Genomic DNA, 10,911 nt, shown 5'->3' on the forward strand with positions numbered 1-10,911 from the left:
AGGAGTGGTGAAAACTCCATCCTGGGAAGTGATCAGGCTCAGAGTTTCTGCTTCCGCCAAGTAAAAAGGCCAAGTAAAAAGCCACGCGCTGGACCAGGGGTGTGGCTCAAGTGACTGAGTGCTTCCAGAAGGTGAGGCTGTGCATTCAATCCCCGGTACTGCCATTTCCCCCAACCCCCCAGTGAAAACCACAGGCCATCCTCAATCTCTCTCTCTCCCACTCTCTCTCTCTTCTGTTTTGCTATATAGCCCAGACTGGCCTTGAACTTGCAATCTTCCTGCCCTTGAATCCTGAGTTCTGGGATTACAGGTGTGCACCTCATCCCCGCCCCCAACCTTTTGTTTTTTCTTTTTAAAAGGATCCTAGTCATTGAATCAGGGCCCACTCCGACTTAGAACGACCTCATCTTAAATAATTCCATCTGCAAGACCCTATTTCCAAAGGTCACAGTTGCAAGTCCCAACGCATTTGTCAGGGGCAGGCTACACACGTCTCTCTGCCTTCCCTGGGAGTGAAATCACGTGCACAGCCAGGGGACCAAACACTGCTCCTCCACTGTGGCTTCTTCTGCTACCCAGAGTTTCTGGATCTCCAGCCAAGAGGAAATAGGAATTGATGTGCATTTCTGCCTAAAATCATAGGAAGGCAAGTGGGGGAGGTCCCATGCAGATCCACGGCCGTGGAGAGCCCACCCTCCATGCACCTGAAAATGTCCAAATCAGGTCTAGGAGAGCACTGGATGACCAGGCTGTCCAGCAGGATGGATGGAAAAGGGGGGTGGGGAATGGGGTGGGAACTGCTTTTTCCTGCACTCCCTTTGCTGTGTTACCTGGGATTTTTTTTCTGCCCTCTCTGGGCCTATTTTCTGTCGTGTGAATCAAGTGTGTAGACACTTTACTTGTGAGTATTCACCAGTGAGTCTTTTGCCTGGCCCCATGCCCGTACTCAGTAGGCGCTCACTAGCTACTTGCTGAGTGGAGGATGGGGTGGGTGCCAACCAAGCTGCTCAGTGGGACACATCTGTCAGGCCATTTTCAAAGGGTGAAAGGACCCAGGTCAGCTGTCCTGAGCAGGAGCTGGAGATGGTGTTGAGGTGGGGATGAGAGACTGGAGGAGGAGGGTGAGAGACTGCAGGGGGAGGGGGAGAGACGGGAGGGGGAGGGGTGAGAGACTGGAGGGGGAGGATGAGAGACTGGAGGTGGGGGTGAGAGACTGGAGGGGGAGTGGGAGAGACTGGAGGGGGAGGATGAGAGACTGGAGGATGGGGGTGAGAGACTGGAGGGGGAGGATGAGAGACTGGAGGGTGGGGGTGAGAGACTGGTAGGTGGGTGTGAAAGACTGGAGGGAGAGGGTGAGAGACTGCAGGGGGAGGGGGAGGGGTAGAGACTGGAGGGGGGATGAGAGACTGGAGGGGGAGGTGAGAGACTGCAGGGGGAGGGGGAGAGACTGGAGAGTGGGGATGAGAGACTGGAGGGGGAGGTGAGAGACTGCAGGGGGAGGGGGAGAGACTGGAGAGTGGGGATGAGAGACCGGAGAGGGAGGGGGAGAGACTGCAGGGGAAGGGTGGGGGTGAGAGATTGGAGGGGGAGTTGGAGAGACTGGAGGGGGAGGATGAGAGACTGGAGGGGGAGGGGGTGAGACTGGAGCGGGAGGGGGAGAGACTGGAATAGGGGAGAGACTGGAGGGGAGGTGAGAGACTGGAGGGGGAGGGGGAGAGACTGAGGGAGAGGGGGAGGATGAGAGACTGGAGGGGGAGGATGAGAGACTGGAGGGGGGAATGAGAGACTGGAGGGAGAGGGGGAGAGACTGCAGGGGGAGGATGAGAGACTGGAGGGGGAGGGGGAGAGACTGCAGGGGGAGGATGAGAGACTGGAGGGGGAGGGGGAGAGACTGGAGCGGGAGGGGGAGAGACTGGAATAGGGGAGAGACTGGAGGGGGAGCGCGGGCTGTCCTGGACATGGAGCCCCGGGAAGCTACAGCCCACACTGTGCAAACGCAGTGATTCTGTCCCTGCCTCTGACAGGGCATTTGTGTGTCAACAGGTTCCAGAGGTTTGAGCACTAAGGTGGGGGTGAGAACAAAGCCCCCTCCAGGCCCGGGGTCAGCAGGGGTAGGCTTTGCAAAAAAGCCTTCCTTGGGCTGATGTGAGCAGGGACACTGAGGACCCCATCCGTCACCTTCCCGTCCCTGATACAGGACAGAGGGCCACAGTGCCTCTGACAATGTCAAGGTCCCAGACAAGATGCCTGAGCCCAACCCCCAATACAGAAGGAGCCTCGGTTTGTTTCTTAATGAACTACATCCCCCCCTTATCTCCAGGCCACCCAAACTCTGGCTGTACAAGGAGTGGCTGCCCAGGGTGAGGACGCCAGCCTTGTCCCAAGCAGCACCTAGGCAGGCAGGGAAGGGTTGCTTCCCTCAGTCATTTCCCGAAGACATCCTGGGAGCCCTGGCACCTGGTCCTGACCCTGCTGACACCTGTGCCTTGCTCAACACCCCCTTCCCACTGTCCCAGCCAGTCCCCATGGGTGGCCCAGGGCACTGAGCTCAGGGTCTGCAGATTGTGACCCCTGCTGCAGGGTCTGCTCCACCTGGGTGTCTGCACTGCCAACCTGGCCAAGAGGAAGAACAGTCACCTTCTGACACCTCAGTGAATTTGAGGGGCAGAAGAGGAGGCCAGGGCTGGTCGCCAATGGGGAGAGGTGGGCAGCCTCACCTAGCATTGATGTTTTCTGCAGGACATAGCACCCCTACTTCATCTGAGCCACAGGAACTTGAAAACAGTTGTTGTTAGGACCAATGTCCTAAACCTTGGACCTTGCTAATGGGTGCGTCACAGCTCTCTGCCTTAGGATGTTGGGGTTCTCAGGTGTTAGACACTGGCTAGAGGTACAACTGTCTGGTGGGCAGTTCCGAGGAGCCTTGTCAGAGGCACAGCCAGGGAGCATCTGTGCCTGGGGACAGCAGAGAAGCGTGGGGTTGGGGTTTCTCACAGAGCAAGGCCAGGTCGGAGGACAGAGGGCCAGGCGGAGCAGACCCTGTGAGCAGAGTTTCACAGTGGTCAGGCCCTCGGCTCAGTGCTGGCAGGACTCCATGGCAGGACAGGGTGACATGACTCACAGGATATCTTCAGCAAGCATCTTTGGGGGGCAGCTTTTCCAGGCCAGTGTGGGTGCTGCCCAGAAGTGGGCGGGCGTCCTCACCCAGGACACTCAGCAGGCCACCTGGGGGAACAGGTGGTTTTAGTTTGTTGAGAAACTGCAGTGAGGCTCCTTTTGTTTTGGCTGTGGCTCAAGCCTCTCCTCTAGACTTCCAGCATGCTTAGAGAGCTGGCTGTGAAATGTCACAGGATCGGGGACAGGGCAATGATGGCAGCTGTCCCCCTCAGCGTCCCTGCCTGAAACCCTGTGATGAAGGCTTTCCTTCAACCGAGCCTGCTGACCCGACGCTGCGAGGGGGCTTCCCTGTCACCCCCACCTTAGTGCTCACTTCTCTGGAACCTGTGGACACACAGCTGCCCCGTCAGTGGCAAGTAGATGGAATGGTTCCGTTGTCACAGTGTGAGCTGTGACCTCCCAGGGTCCACGTCTGGGACAACCCACCTTCCCCACCCAAGTCTCTCATCTGCACAGCAATACCGCCTCAGCTCCTGCTCCAGGATGGCCGAACTCAGCGTTCAGCCTTTAAAGTCCTGAGAGACATGGCACACTGACCAGCTGGGCTGGCACCGTCTCTATTCAGGTGGTAGCTAGTGGGCACCTATGGAATATGAGGCATGGGGCAGGCAGCGGGCTCAGGGTGAATCCTCGGGAGGGAAGTGGTCAGTGCCCTTGATTCACATAAGGAAATTGAGGCAAAGGAGACATGACAGAAGGGTCTCCCCACCCCCACACCTCCTATTTCTCTCATCCTGCTGCAGAGGCAGGACCCCATGACGCCTGCTTGGGAAATTTGCAGGTGCACAGAAGGGGGTCTTCATGTCTATGGGTCTGTGTGGGACCCCCTCCCACTTACCTTCCTATGACTGTCGGTGGAAATGCACGCTGATTCCATTCCCTGGTGGGGGCTGGAGATCCAGAAGTCCTGGGCAGAGGCAGCCACAGAACAGAAACCGCACTCAAGTCCTCAGACATGCAGGCCGAGTTGCACCCTGGGAAGGCAGAGAGATGCACACAGCCCACCCAGAGCAGGAGCTGGGTTTCCCGCTTGCCCGTGTCTCTGAGTTGAACGTGGAAGTGGCTCCACCACGGTTAGGGCCATGAGGCAGGTGGGCAGGCTGCTTGTCCATGAATGAGTTTTACTTGGGGCCCTTACAGAGCAGTGGGGACCGGCACATGCTGGCCTGCCTAGGCCACCACCCATTGGTTATGTGTCCGTATACTTACAGGCAGCAAGGAGGAATCTGTGCAGGGGGGCACTTGTTTTAGAAACTGTGCCCCACTTCCCAGGAGGAAACTAACAGTGGCAGTAGGCTTTCTGCCATCAGATGAAGAACTGGTGTCTTACTCTCACTTCAGCTCGGGCGGTGCCTCTGGTCAGTCATGTCGACAGCTCTCACACCGAGACGGCGGTGCTCACATGTAATCCAGAAGACCCCTTCTCCCACACTTGGGCGACCTGGGAGAGAGAAGAGAAGACCCAGAAGGACGTCCACGAAGCGATGGCCACGAGATTCTTGACAGAGGAGCCGAAGACATACTTTGGAAGAAAGATGGCCCTTCACACATGGTGCTGGCAAAACTCGACATCCACACTGGGGCTGCAAGCAGGTCCCCATCTCTCACCCTGTGCAGAAAGAACTCAAAATGGACCAGAGACCTTAGTTAAGACAGAAACTTGGGAACAGCTGGAGGAAAATGTGGGTCGAAGCTTTGCCATGAATTTCCAAATAGGCATCCAGTGGCAGAGCCCCAGGCGAAGGGGTAAGCACCCAGTACTTACATGACTTAGAACCATGGTCCTCCTTATCTCGGCCTCTCAGTAGCTAGGATTATAAGCATCAGCCACCAGCACTTGGCTTCATTTATTTTTATGTGGATCCATTGGTGTCCAAAGGACAATCACATCTCACTGCATTGTGATTCGCTAAGAAACCTCTATTCCCTAAGACACCAGTTACTAACTAGGATACTCTTTGTCCTTTCACTTTGGAGCTTTTTCTGCTATTAGAGCATGCTATTAACATTCATGCACCTGACAGGAAGAGAGATTTCATCCTAAAAGCCCCATAAGATCCCCATCAGGTCCCTCATCAGACACTCTGGTCCCCAGAAGCCAGTGGGTAGCTACATTCAGAGTGATGAAGGAAACAACTGTCACCGAAGAGCCCTACAGACAGGAAGAGTGGATTGAGTAATGGAGGCATTCCAGGGGTCTCTGTCCCTTCATCCTGCTCTAACAAAATACCTTAGAATCAACAGGAATGGATTTCTCACACTTCTGCATGTTGGCGAGTCAGGGTCAAGGTGCCAGGGAAGTTCATTGTGTGGAGAGTTCAAGCTCTCCCCTGTGACGTGGCATCTTGTTGTGTGTCCTCCCAGGATGAGTGGGTGGAAGGGTTGAACCCAGCCCCTCAAGCTTTTCTCTAAAGGCACACACACTGTCCATGTGTCAGGAACCTCATGGCCTAATTATTTCCCATGACAAATATAACAGCTAGTACTAGCTGGTTGTGGCAGTTCATGCCTGTAATCCCAGCACTGGGGAGTCTGAAGCAGGAGGGTTGTGAGTTTGACACATTGAACGACCATATTTCAAAAATAAGTAAACTGTTATCATTGTGGATCAATCTCTAAAGTGCCTGCCTACCAAATGAGAAGCCCTGAGTTCAAACCCCGGTATCACCAAAAAAGGGAAATACATATATAAATGAAATTTAAATGCTAGTACATTTTTGTTTCTCTATGGTTAGGACTGATAAAAAAGTATCAGTCTGTGCCAGTTAACACACAATACATGAACATATAATTATGACATCAGCCACTGAGGGAGTGGGACTGGAGCAGCCTTTTTTATGTTACTGATTGATTTGCACTGCTATAGGTTCACATCAGAGGGGTATCACTTTTTCCTGTTAAATGGAACCCCCGTGAGTCCCTATAGAACATACACAAAAGAAAATGGGTGGAAATAAATTATTCAGTACACAAATCCACAAAAGAGGTAGAAGAACAGAAAATGAGGGACACAAAGGCCATAGGCATATGGAAAAAAACAACAAAAGGACTGAAGTCCTTCCTTAGCAGGAATTGCTTTCAATAGAAATGGAACAGACTCTACAATCAAAGGATAGAGCATGCCAACATGAACAGAACACACCTCCCTGCTTGCTATCTGCAAGAAACTTACCTCATTTTCTTTTTCTTTTTCTTTCTTCCTTCCTTCCATCCCTCCTTCCTTCCTCCCTTCTTTCTTATATATATATAAAACAATTATGTTTGTATATAAAATAATTATATACATACAATTGTTGAATTCTAGGGATTATACCTATGCAGGTTAGGCAAGTGCTCCACTCCTAGAGGCACACACGCCCAGCCCAAGAGACTCACATTAGATCAAAGACACAAAAAGCTCCTAAGTGAAAGGACAAAGAAATTCCATGCAAGTCATGACCCCATGTGAGCAGGGCTGGTTGAACTCATTTCACCCAAAATACACATTCAATCAAAAAAGTTTACAGGAATCAAGAAAGACACTGACTATTCACAAAAGATTCAATACAAAAAGAAGGGGAAACTTTTATACACATTACCTCACTGAAGAGTGGGCAATCCTAAATTCATGCCTGTGCAGTGCAGCGTCCTCCCTTGGCTAGGCAGAATTTAGGGTAGCCAATGGAGCAAAGTGGTTTAGACCGCCAAAGCAAAAAAAGGAGGACGAAGGAAATAGAAAACAATGAAGTCTAGGTGGGTTTGTTCGTGCTCACTCATGCTGTTGTCCCAGGTACTGGAGAGGCTGAGGCAGGAGGAATATGAGTTCAAGGCCAGCCTGAACACAATTAGCATGAGACCTTTTCTGAGAAAACTAAAAGCAAAAGTACTTGAAGTGTCGCACCAGTGGGGGAGCATTTGTCCATTAAGCACAAGGCTGAGCTCAATCCCCAGTACTGCAAAAAAACAAAAACAAAATACTATGTGTCTAAGTGCATATGATGTCAGGTATGGCTGTACCGGGGTGCTGAGTGTCCATGTCAGGAATCGGGTGTCCTGACCTCATGGCCCTGCTTCACCCCTCTCTGCGCCTAGCATTCTAGTGTGCTCTCTGCCTTTAAGAGGACAAGATGACAGCAACTGTCTAAGCATCTCCCTCCCCTATGGTCCCACCACTGCAGTCTGACTTATGGAACCTGATTGGTCACCTGCCTGGATCTTAGCCAATGACAGAACAGAGAGGATGGTCTCTGCTGGTCTGTCAGGTGCCAGTCATGTGACCTCTCTCTCCAAGATCCCCTTGGTGCTCCTTCCAGGTGAGGAATCTTGTGATACCTGAGAGAGCAGAGTTAGGGATGGAGCCTCTGCCTCCTCTAAGCCTAATTTTGGGGCTATGCCTGTCCCTCCTTGTACCTTTTGTTCACAGAATTCATGGCAGCAACTCTTCCCTTCCAAGCCCTATTTTGCTGTCTGAAGGTTTGATATGGGGTTTGCTCCCAGCTTCTAGGCCAGCTACTTGTGTGATGCTCAATCTACAAACTTTAACTGTTGACTTGCTATGTGCCAGTGTGTCAGGACCTTACAAGCTGCTGGACACAGGCATCAACAAGACTGAAGATGTTCCTGTCTCCAAGGCACTGACACTCGGGCAGCTTACAGAGAAATTGGGAAGACAAAGGCAGATGGAGTAAGTTCACATGAAAAAAAAATCATGGCAGCCAGTGGGATTGTACACACTCGCAATCTCAGCACTTGGGAGGCTAAGCCAGGAGAATCGTGAGCTCAAGACCAGCCTGGGCTACATTACAAGACCCTATCTCAAAAAGGAAAAAACCATGGCTTGGCATATCTGCTTTTTTGTCCCCAATATCCCAAAATTCAAAATTATTGTCACTGTTTTCCCATTCCTTTCACTGTGTATGTGATGGGTCACTTTATTTCAGAAATTTCTATTTCTCAGTCTTAGAAACTATCCCCAAATTATTCCATTGGCGATTTTCTGTTCCTGTTCCCACCTGCTGTTCTTTTTGGAAATAATTTTATTCACTTATTGAATTGGTCCTCAAATATTCTGAAAGATTGACTCAATTTTGCTTCCAAACCATCAACTTATATTTTCCTTTATTATCTTGACTTTCTTATTAAATAATTTGTCTGAATGTTCCTTTTTTTTTTATAGTGCCCTGTTCTTGTTTCATGGATACAGGATCTCCTCTTACCTCTCTGAGAACATGATGAGAATTTTTTTTTTGAAGTACTGGGCTTTGAGCAAGGCAAGCTCTGTACCATATGAGCCACATCTCCAGACCAGAAAACAAATTCTATGTCATAAAAACTTAAAATATAATAAACATTTGGCTAGGAACTGTAGGTCAGTGGTAGAGCACTTGCCTAGGATGCATAAGGCTCTGAGTTTAAGCCCCAGCACTTCAAAAAAAAGTTGATAAAAATGAATGCAAAAACAATAATGAATTGCTTTACTGTTGTGGGAAATTACGAGCTGAGATAGGGGACTCTGAGGCAGATTAGCACAAAGCAATGTTTATTGTGCTGATGACACAGACCCAGCGGACTCATGTCCAAAGGCTGAACCCCGGGAACAAAGGGGTCTCACCTTATATTCCCTTCCAAGCAGGTTAAAAAAGCAAAAAGCAAAGCCCAACCCACGTATGGCTGCATGTGACTCCATTGGCTATTTCATTCCCCCAGTGCTATGTGACCTTCATGTTTTAATTCTTTAAGTTTTATCTCTCTGCTTTGCCATCCTCTCCCCCTGTCTCCTTAGAACACAGCCTGTCTGTTTCTCTTCTGGCCCTCCTCCCTGCCACATTACAACTTTGGGTGAGACATTTGCAAGAAGGATGCAAAATTGATGAAGGAATGTCAAACAAAATCACAATGTGGTAGCACTTCATACCTAAGAGGGAGCTATAATAAAACAAAATAATAACTGCTAGCAAGGATGTAGAGAAAGTGAAGTCCATTAGCATTGCTGCTGGGAATGTGACATGGTGCAGCCTCTTTTTGGTTCCTCAAAAAGTTAAACACAGGGCTGGAGGCATGGCTCAAGCAGTAGAGCGCCCACCTAGCAAGTGTGAAGCCCTGAGTTCAAACCTCAGTACCACCAAAAAAACAAAAGTTGAACATAGAGTAAACATATAATGCAGCAATTTACTCCTGGCTGTGTACCCAGCAGTACTGAAAACAGATTCTCAAACAAGCTCTTGATGCAAATGTTCACAACACCCTTATTCACCACGGCCAAAAGGTAAAAACACAAATGCCCATGGATGGAGTGTATAGACAAAACTGATTTCAACATACAGTGGAATATTAATCAGTCTTAAGAAAGAACGAAGCTCTGCGTTGGTGGCTCACGCCTGTAATACTAGCCACTTGGGAGGCTGAGATAGGGAGGACAATGATTCCAGGCCAGCCTGGCCAAAAAAGTTTCCAAGACCCCATCTCAATGGAAAAAAGCAAAAGGTGGATGTGGTGGCAGGAGCCTGTCATTCCAGCGACAGCAGGAGACTTAGAACACTCATGGTCCTAAGCCAAAAGGAAGAACCCTGTCACCGGAGCAAAAAGTGAAAGGAAAGTGAAGAAGTGGAAAAGAATCACATCTGCGACCTTCGTAAGCAGCAGGCCTTTATTAGGGAGAGGAGACCTGAGAGGGACCCTCAGCCAGCAGAGTAACACTCAGAGAGGGGCGAGAGCACGCCTTTCTTACAGGCTGGGGATTTTAAACATTCCGTGGTGGGAAGAGGGAGGCTGGAGGGGGATGGGTTGGGGTGGTTGGGAAAGAGGATGGGGGAGGCGTTGGACATTAGCGGGGAGGCCATTAGGGTTGAGCAGGTATGCGTGTTGTTATCTCGACATTCCAGCAGTTCCAGCATTTGCATTGTTTCAGTGTTTCCTAGCAAGTGGGAAGTCCTGAGTTCAAACCCCGGTACTGCCAAAAAGAAAAAACAAAAAAGAAGAAGAAGAAGAAGCGTTGCTACATTGTGTGCTTATAAATGTACATATTTATATACGCAAATACACTTACTGCCTCCCAGATTTTTGGTCGTTGCTTGCTCTGTGATCACAGAGTTGGTTCTTTTAAATCTTTCTCTTTTTCCAGGCGCAACAAGGTTATACCTTGTCAGGAAGGGATGCTGGGACGATATAAGAGGACGATTTTACCCTTAGTTCCCCCCTCTTCTTAGATAAGGAAACTGAGGCCCAGGAAGTTTTCCCAGTCACCCAGCAATAAGTGCCATCTGGCGCTGAAGCCTGCGTCTCCCTTAGGGCCCCAGGCCACCCACTCTCCGTACCCTTCCTAGAAGGTCTAGCTCCATCTCAGAGCCCTCGGTGTGCCCTCGTACGTGTGAAACATCGAGTATTTTAGTGAAGAGAACACAACACACTCTTTCCTTTCCTACGATATGTCAAATCTCGGTTCTAACCAAAGGGTCTTAATCTATCAGAGGACTTGGGACCAGCACGCAAACAGGCTGCTAGTTCTTGGAGCTTAAGGGAGCGAAACCAAGTGTAAAAGTGAGTGTGAGGGGCTTCCGGAGGCCATTGCTTCTAAAACAGTGCCTCTGAGCGGCTAGACGAAGTGGAGATTTCTACCACGCTCCCTAAACCTAGTGTCGCATAGCCTTTTGGGAAATAGAGTCCTCGTACTCTCCCTGGGATCAGCAGGGAGCCCGGGGACGGGACTTCCGGCGCCCTGCTGCGCATGCGCGCCTCTCTCTGCGTGCGCGTTCACGC

General features: G+C 50.3%; 1 long non-coding RNA gene across 1 annotated transcript; it reads right to left on the bottom strand.

The window, feature by feature from the left end:
• Positions 1–9,788: 9,788 nt before the first annotated feature.
• On the bottom strand, positions 9,789–10,888 carry LOC141424089 (uncharacterized). The gene is made up of 2 exons (XR_012448928.1): positions 10,202–10,888; positions 9,789–10,105 (listed from the first exon to the last, which is right to left on the bottom strand). It is a non-coding gene; the product is annotated as an uncharacterized lncRNA (long non-coding RNA).
• Between the last annotated feature and the right edge of the window lie 23 nt (positions 10,889–10,911).

This window comes from Castor canadensis, chromosome 6 (assembly GCF_047511655.1).
Source record: "Castor canadensis chromosome 6, mCasCan1.hap1v2, whole genome shotgun sequence".
NCBI classification, from domain to species: Eukaryota; Metazoa; Chordata; class Mammalia; order Rodentia; family Castoridae; genus Castor; species Castor canadensis.